Raw genomic sequence first — 9,811 nt, forward strand, 5'->3', positions numbered from 1 at the left:
AAATCCTTTTTCAAGCTAAATCTGGGGTATTACACGTATGCTCCAAAGTTTTACGGTATGCTAGGACACAAAATGTGGCCGACAACCACTTTAGCCAAACCTCTACCTCCGCCATTTCGAAAGATGCCTGGAAGGCCTAAAATGAGGAAAAGAAAAAAAGAAACTGATGAAGGTAAAGGATGTAAGAAGCCTGTAAGTGCTGTTCGAGAATTCAAGCAACGGAGATGTGGTAATTGTGATGATTTAGGTCACTACAAAAAAGGATGCAAGAATCCAGCCAAACCACAACCAACTAAGACGAAGTCAAAGGGTGGAAGGCCTAAAATGGGAACTTCTTGTACTCAACAGTCCACACCAAATGATGTTCCTTGCTCCAGTAGTCAACAAACGCAAAGTGCAACAGCAGCATGTACTCCGCCATTTCGAAAGATGCCTGGAAGGCCTAAAATGAGGAAAAGAAAAAAAGAAACTGATGAAGGTAAAGGATGTAAGAAGCCTGTAAGTGCTGTTCGAGAATTCAAGCAACGGAGATGTGGTAATTGTGATGACTTAGGTCACTACAAAAAAGGATGCAAGAATCCAGCCAAAACACAACCAACTAAGACGAAGTCAAAGGGTGGAAGGCCTAAAATGGGAACTTCTTGTACTCAACAGTCCACACCAAATGATGTTCCTTGCTCCAGTAGTCAACAAACGCAAAATGCAACAGCAGCATGTACTCCGCCATTTCGAAAGATGCCTGGAAGGCCTAAAATGAGGAAAAGAAAAAAAGAAACTGATGAAGGTAAAGGATGTAAGAAGCCTGTAAGTGCTGTTCGAGAATTCAAGCAACGGAGATGTGGTAATTGTGATGACTTAGGTCACTACAAAAAAGGATGCAAGAATCCAGCCAAACCACAACCAACTAAGACGAAGTCAAAGGGTGGAAGGCCTAAAATGGGAACTTCTTGTACTCAACAGTCCACACCAAATGATGTTCCTTGCTCCAGTAGTCAACAAACGCAAAGTGCAACAGCAGCATGTACTTCATGTATAGTGGATCAACAAAGTCAAATATAGAGCTGTATAAGTAAATTGAAGTTGAATGTAATGTGCTGAATTAATGTAAGACATATACTGTGTACTGTGTTGAACAACATGTAAGCAAATCAGTATTTGAATTGAGAATGTACTTTGTTTCATTGACTTACTATCTTGAATTAAGTAAATTTGTTAATTATAGTAACCTCACTGTGTTTTGAGAAGTAGTCACTGTGTGCATCATTCTTCATATGGCTACTGAATGTAAGCATGTAATAGCTGTACGTAAGCAACTTGCTGTATGTAAGTATATGAGATCAATGTTCAGATGGTTACTGAACTTGATTAGTTCTGAGTATGTGCTGAAGTTGATTCATTAAGTGCATTGTGTTGTGCAGCATGTAATAGCTTTAGGTAAGCAACTTGCTGTATGTAAGTATATGAACTGAGAGTGTACTCTGTTGTTTAAAATCAATGTTCAGATGGTTACTGAACTTGATTAGTTCTAAGTATGTGCTGAAGTTGATTCATTAAGTGCATTGTGTTGTGCAGCAAAAGAATTCATTGAGTATGTAAGCAAATGAGCCATCTAATTTCCAACACCAACATAAAACAAAAGAATTCAGTTACTGTCAATTAAGTGCAGCAAATTTAGTCACTTTGAATAATTCAGTTACTGTGATGAATTGTGTACATCTTCATTGTGTACATAAAACAAAAGAAGGCAGTAACTTATGCAACAGTAGTATTGAGTCAGTGCAGGAGCATTCTTGAAAAACAAAGCTGAACTAGTGCTGAAACAAATCAGTGCTTTGAAAACAAATCAGTGTTCTAGGCAGACACAACACAGCAAACACAGCAAACACAACATACATTGCATAAACAGATCAAATGGATATTACAGAGCAAACACAGCCATCTGATTTCCATGCATAAACAGAAAGCAAAGACAAGTGTATTTACAATACCTGCAAAGAAATTAAATGGAAAAAATAAAAACTTAATTCATTCATTTATCATGATCATGTTACAATACTCAAATCACTGTTACAATTATTCTTAAATAGGTCCTAAACTTCAATTACTAGCCTTGATTAATACAAGAAACACCAGTAGAAAACAAAAGAAAAACCCTAATACAAAGCTTGTAATCTGATTTCAATGCTTCCTCTCATTCATCCATTTCTTCTTAATCCTTTTAATTTCTGAAATTGCTTGTTCCTTTTCATGTTCCAAGCAACAAACCCTTGATGTCAAAATCTTGATTTTGGTTGCCAATTGTCGCTTCTCCTCCACAAGTTTGTTAGTGACTTCTCTTTGCCAAGCAATCATTTCAGGTACATCAACCCATTTAAACTTTTTGCATCCCCTCCAATTTGTATAAGGATCATAAAAAACGCAAGTCTTAAACCTTCTTCCTGGATTTTCCTTGGTCCATGAAACCCTCCTTGCAAAGGGAACTCCACACCCATATTTTTCAGGTATCGAATTTTGGGTTGAAGAAGAAGACATTACTAATTACCTGGAAAAAATTGGGTTCTTTGAATGATTTAGGGATTGTAAATCAAGGGATTGATAGAAAGAAGGGAGAAAGACAAATTACAGCAACAATTTAGGGTTTTTCGAATGAAGAAGGAGGAGCAAATGCAATGAAGATTCTGAAATGAAGAACAAATAAAGGATTATAAGCTCACGTGACTATCACGTGATAATCAACCGTTAATTTAGACAGTCAAAGGCTAAAAACCGTTAAAAGGTAGTCTTTTGCAAAGAAATGTATTATATAAGATAGTTTTTTGCAAAAAATTTTAGATAAGTTAGTTTTTTGCAAATAGAGATATACAATAGGTAGTTTATTATAATTTTCTTTTATATTAATAAATTTGTGGGGTGAATAAAAAATTTTAAATAATAAATAATTATTCGTATCTGCGTGTTTAACAGGGTGATCAAACCAGGCTTAGTGGGCAACACATTCATAAACCTAAGCTAAAATCCTAATTTATTTCTTTGATCGAGTTAGTTTCTTGACACGTGAATATGTTATAGAATATATATAAATATATATATATATATATATATATATATATATATATATATATATATATATATATATATATATATATATATATATATATTTTAAAGTTTTGTTGATTTGGTTACTCTATATGATATTCGGCGTCAACGTCAATGTAACATAAAGTCACGTGTTTAAATTTCATCTGCCCTTTAATTCTAATAGAATATTAGCATTAGTTTTGAAAATGATATGTGTTATTACTACATTTATTCTTGTAATCTCTAAAGATACAATCATAAACTAGACAACTATTTTGTTCCAAAATGAAGGAAATAAAAATTTTTAAAAAGTTAATATTATGAAAATACGCATTAAGGTGAATCAAACAAGATCTCACTTGACTATGTTTTACATTATACATGGAGGAATATATCAAATAAGATCAGTTGATGAATAGTAGTTGCTACAGAAACTGTAACAACTAATAAAATCCAGAGGAAGTATAATAGAAAGATCTAGAAAGTTTGATATACTTGTGGGATCAAGAGGAATAATATGTTTTGCCAGCAGCTTGTTCATCTGAAACATATCCGTACAGTCAACTTCAAATACCAATCGCAACTCATCATTGCATATTATCTTTCTTTTGTTACTCGGATCTTGGAGATTGTTCTTTCTTATATATGCCCAAAGTTGCCTGACAATCTTCAGCAGATAAATACATTAATTTACCAATCAAATTTAGTACATATGCTTCAAAGAAGTTAATGTTGTTAAAGTAACAAACACAGCTCTAATTAAAGCCTCAAACCATATTTCCATAAGTCATGATTCGATACTTCCATAAGTCAAATGTAAGCCTTAGCCAAAAACCTCTCAAAAAGCCTCAAATCAACAAGCATTGAAGTTCTTCCTTTTTATTTTACTACGCCAGACATTCACTTTTTCTTCCATCTCACGTTGCTCGTCGACTGAAAAGTAGGCAATCTTTTCAAATTCAGTTACACAATTGAAGATCAAAACTTGACCATTGTCCATATCAAAAAACACCCATTTTTACAAGTGCCAGAGAACATAAGATAACATGGGAAAAAACAAGAGATAAACACATCACCAAAGTAGTCAAAATTTTAACAGAGCAATCAATTAACCAAATCCAAAAAAAGTTCTGCATATAAACTTCCTCTGGTTTTCTTAGTATACTTCTCACAACTTTCCAGCTATGGAAGTTCCAAATACCTTGCAACACTTCCTTTTCTGGCTTTAGCTTCATACTTTCCCTTTCCTTATCACAAATCATTATAAACAAGTTCTTCAGAGTAAAATAAATTAACCCTTGTCCAAAAACCCTATCTCATCAGAAGATAAAATGAGAAAAAAGCCCCCTTCCTCACCCCTCGCAAAAAAGTCTAAACTTTTACATCCCAAACATCCATTACTTCCTCGTTTTCCTACCAGGAAAAAACCCCAATTGATAACATTGGTTTAATTCCTCATTTTGCACAATTTCAAAGTACCAAATTTCAAAAACCCCAACCCATCGTGAACTAAAATGAGAAAAAATGATTATTATGTGTGTGTAGCTTTGGATAATAGATGTAGTAGTAAAGTAGATGATGAGCAGCCCAACCATAATACTGAAGTACTCGGGCACATCATATAGCTAAGAAAAAGAAATTAATGCTTTAGAATATGATGGAACATTCATAGGAATTTTTATTTTAACTGCAAGCGCACCGTGTACGTGTAGCTACGGGTCGAACACAAGGAAGCGAGTTAATGAATTTGTTCAATTAAAAACCACGGGATACCAAAGAAGCAAATACAATTATTGATATTAAATCTAATACTACTATGAAAAATAATTAAAATTGCGTAAGTAAAATGAATAAATAAAGCAAGAACGATAAATTAATGTGAAGATAATAATAAATAAAGTCTAAGATATCGGGAATCACCCAATTATAGCATGAAAATCAATTACTCTCCTAATTATATGAAATTGAATATTTAATATGATTAAAAGCGATATAATTAATCTCAAGCTTCCGATCTATTGATCAATATCTTTTTAAGGCCTTACTAATTTTAATCCTCAAACTTTCGTTTTATTGGCTAAACTAGTATGAATTTAACCTATATATACCTCAATCCTAAATTATTCCTAATGTAACAAACTCAAAATTCTTAATTTTAATCTTCAGATTAATCACTCCAAATATTCAATTCAAATTCCAAATTCTTTAGTTATCCACAATTCAAACAATCTTTATTTCCTTTTTTTTTTTTAAATTTTGTAATTTCTTCCAAATATAAAAGCTTAAATATTAATTTATTTTAAATTTTTTTATAAATACTTAAATATTATTTTCTTATTATATATTGCGGAAAATAAATTTTTATTATATTTACGGTTTTGTTAAAAAGGTACGTTTTAATTTCCTTTCCTTAAACTAACTTTATTACCTATTAGTTTAACTTTATAACTTTGATTTAATTATTTTATACCTAAAAATTGGCCATATTTTACTATTAACTTTAAGTATAGTTTTAAGCAAAATTTTCCAAGTAAACTATTATATTTTCATAATCAAACCTTAATCAAAGTTGCCCATTATTCAAAAGCATATTCACTTGTACAAATTCGAACAAAAAAATTGATGAACCAAAATCCTTTCTATTTAACCTATGATGTTTGTCAGTTACACAAGCTAACCTTCTTCTACACTCCAACTCTTACACATCTCTTATATGCTCACTTAAACAAACTCCAACTCTTACACATCTCTTATATGCTCACTTAAACACACTCCAACTCTTACACATCTCTTATATGCTCACTTAAACATACTCCAACTCTTACACATTCACTTACACACTCTAAATCACTTACACAAGTTAATCTTCTTCTATACACCTAACACTCTTTTTTCATGTAATTTTATGAACTAGAAATGTCCCAAAATCCATTATAAATACCCCCTTATCCATGAGATCACTTCCACAACCATCATCAAATCTTTCTAACATTCTTTCTTATATTTTCACTTCATTAAAATCTTACTAACTTAATACCTTTATTATTAGTTGAAGGAATTCAAAAAGATAAAACTTATAACACTCTTTATTTAGCTTAAATTATCATTATTTTAGGGTGATTACTTTGGGTACTTACAAGAACATTATTTTAGGAGTTGGGCACTTATTTTTGAGCTTGGAGTATTTATTTTGGAGATTATTATTCTTGGAGATTCTTGAAAAATATATTATTTTGGGAGCATTTTCTTAGTCTATTCTCTATTTTGGCCTTAGTGCCACTTGCTATCTAAATTGGTACACACTTCTTAACCTTCTTATTATGTGGCATTTATATTATATTTAATTGAATATGTGAAAGATATGACAATATGTTAAATTGAATTAATTATATCTTGCATGTTGATTTAAAGTAAGAATAACATATTCTTGTGTTAAAATAAGAAAAATAAAGTGTTCATTATAAATTAAGTATATGCATGTTAGAAGTTGAAAATATATGATATTATTAATGGATATATGTTTATAATGTGTATTTTTGCTTTAGTTTTCATGCATGTTAATTTTATGAATTTCTATTATGCAAAAATGCAAAAAAATGGTGTTTTGTGGTATTTTTGTGAAGTTATTGTTGTGAATGAATTTTGTGTGAGTTTAGGAACTTTAGGAGTATACTTTCTATGAACTCCACAATAGATAAAAATTAGAAAATCATTTACGTTCATTTCCTTAAAATCATTTACTTTCTAATATATAAAAGGGGGTTAAATATATTCTTAATGGATAAAATTATTGATAAAATCATATTATGATGTGCCCTACAAGTTTGGACAAGAATATAAATTTTTGGTATTTTCTTTGAACTTTTACTAAGTGTTTGGCTATTTACCAATAAAATGTAAAACGTTAAAATATGAAATAATTACTAAATGAAATTATTTTGAGCTATAACTTTTATGAGAGCCTTATATGGACAGTTGGTTTGGAATTTGATCATTGGATAAGCCTATATGACCATCTATGGAACCTTGAGAATTTTAAATAAAACTATAAATTCAAAAACGATAAAATATGAAATAAATACTAAATGGACTATTTTGGACTTGAAATTTTTATGAGACACTCCCATATACCGTAGGATCATATGAGGACCCTTGGAAAGATTTTCGTGTGTAGGAATGCTAATAGATGATCGAAAGCAACAAGAGGGGGGGGGTGAATTGTTGTGTAGTATGTTTAAGATTTTCGCCTCTAACTTTTGCGGAATTATATTATGTAAAGAACAAAAACTTAAACTCAAAAACGAAAAGAAAAATAAAAGGAGACAAGAATTTTTACGTGGAAACCTTCTTGGCCTAATAAGAAGGAAAAACCACGACCCCCGGGATTTCAAAATTCTCACTATGTTAAGGCAATCAATTACAATTACACATAACAATGTTTTGCTTCACTTGAAGCTTCTCAATTCTCTAAATGCTTTTCTCAAAGCTTCTCTACTTAGACCTAATTCTCTTCTCTTCTATTCTCCCTTTCTCTTTCTCTTCTCACGTTTCTCTCTTCTTCTACCCTTAGACTTCCCACAAGTCTAATTACAACACAACACTCAATTACCCTTTACAAGGCCAATTCTCATGAAGATCAAAATTAAATAGTTGCTCAAGAAAAATATAATGAATTAATTGGCATTAAAAACTTAGAATATTTTTCTCAATTAAGTCTCCCTTAGATGGACACTCTCAATGCATACCCAGCTGAACCGTAGTTTCCCTCTTTTATAAGGGGAACAGCAAGCAGTGCACTCAGCCCATGTTCTCCATGAGGTACACTCATCCCACGACTTCCATAACATACTTGCTCCCAAAGAAAACGGGAAGTTAGTTGAAAGTAGGAGTGGAATGTAACTGCTGTATGCTTGCACGGTTAAAACTACATGGGTTAAAGGAAGATCCTAAATTGTAGGAGACCAAATCAAAGTAGAGAACAAGTCTCTTGGATATCCGAGTTTATAGGAGATAAACAAGGAATTGATCTTCTCCATGTTTTTAGGCGAATTAAAATTATTTTGCCAATTAATAAATAAATTTAATTAAGCAACTAATTAAATTTTAACCTTTTACATTAACTAAAAACAGAAAACATAATTTTCGTAACTTCCAGTCAATGTCTTCTTTAGACCTGTATCGTGGGGAACAGCGCACTGTCTCCATCTACAACATTCATCAGAACTTCAACTCTGGGAACAGTAAACTGTCTTCCAAAGCAATTGCCCAACTTCTTGGATATTTGAGACATGTACAGCTTCCACGAATCAAGTCATAGGCTTCATCAACGATTCACATTAAATCGGATATATACCTACAAAACAATCTCTAATAATATGTTTGTTTATTTAAAAGTGAAGTCATCATCAAAACCTTAAGAGGCCAACAAATTCCCCCTTTTTAATGATGGCAAACTTTATAAACAAACTTAAGAAAAATAGAGTAAATCAAAATACATAGAGCATACTAGAGATTAAAGTAACTCTGATTAACTTAGCAAATAAACTTGTTAAAATATAATTTACCAAGTCATCCATAATCAAACAGTTTACTCCAAAATAACAAATACTTTTTCAAAAATTTTCAAGATAAACTATCTTAAAACTTAAGTGGAATAAACTAAGTTAAACTTAAAATAAATAACCTGACATAATTCAAACTAACATAATTAAACTAACACAGTAAAACTAACATAATTAAACTAAGAACGCTAATATAATAAAAATAACATAAATAATTAAACTAAGAAAATATAAAACACACATTGTTAAATAATTTCAACAGACTTGTTCAACAAATATCCATGAAAACTTAGCAACACAGATGATCACTAAACTAGCATAAACACAGCATCACACATTATCATCCATAAGAACATCCATAGGAATCAATATAAATCAACTAAGATATGTAACTGTGTAATCACTGCTCCTGTTAAGTTTGTGCATAATCTTCCCCCTTTTGACATCAATCAAAAAGAATTGGGAGTTATCAAATCTCAGCACAAACCATATAGATTTGTTAGTGATGAAAACAACAAACAACAATAATAAAAGCAAGTGCTATGAACAATGATCAAACCTGCATAGAGTTAATTCACAGACCATAAAAATAAAAACAAAGAAGAGTAGCAATTGTTCAAAGTTACAACCACAATGTACCCCAGATGGTACAAAGTAAAAAGAGAAATTGTTTGATAATTGATACAGCCAACAAATTCTTTATAAACAGAGGGAGAGGGTTCAAGGGTCAGTCTCTTCGTCAATGTACTCAGTCTGCACCTCCACAGTGTCCAGCTTGGCACCAAGGCGTTGTTCCATTTGGTTTAGCTGATCCACAATAGAAGCAAGTGAGACACGAGTCTCATCCTGAAATGCAATTAATTGAGACTGTAGATCAAGGAGCTTGGAAAGGATTGAGTCAGAGGATGCTGTAGGAGTAGGGTTAGCACAACCAACACCAGGAGAGGATGGAAATGGTGGTGGTGTACAGTGAATAGGTGATGGAGGTGGTGATAAGGTTTGATTTGGTGGTGAAGAGGTTGGCTTGGGAGAAGGAGGTTCATATGAAGTAGGCTCAGGAATGGTTTCTGAAGTGATATCATCAACCTTTACAGCCTTACCTTTTGAAGCAAGTCTCCTACTTTTTCGTTGAGTAGCTTTACCCTTCCTCAGCAATGCAATCACGACCTCCT

The sequence above is a fragment of the Amaranthus tricolor genome, chromosome 3 (assembly GCF_026212465.1).
Source record: "Amaranthus tricolor cultivar Red isolate AtriRed21 chromosome 3, ASM2621246v1, whole genome shotgun sequence".
Lineage (NCBI taxonomy): Eukaryota > Viridiplantae > Streptophyta > Magnoliopsida > Caryophyllales > Amaranthaceae > Amaranthus > Amaranthus tricolor.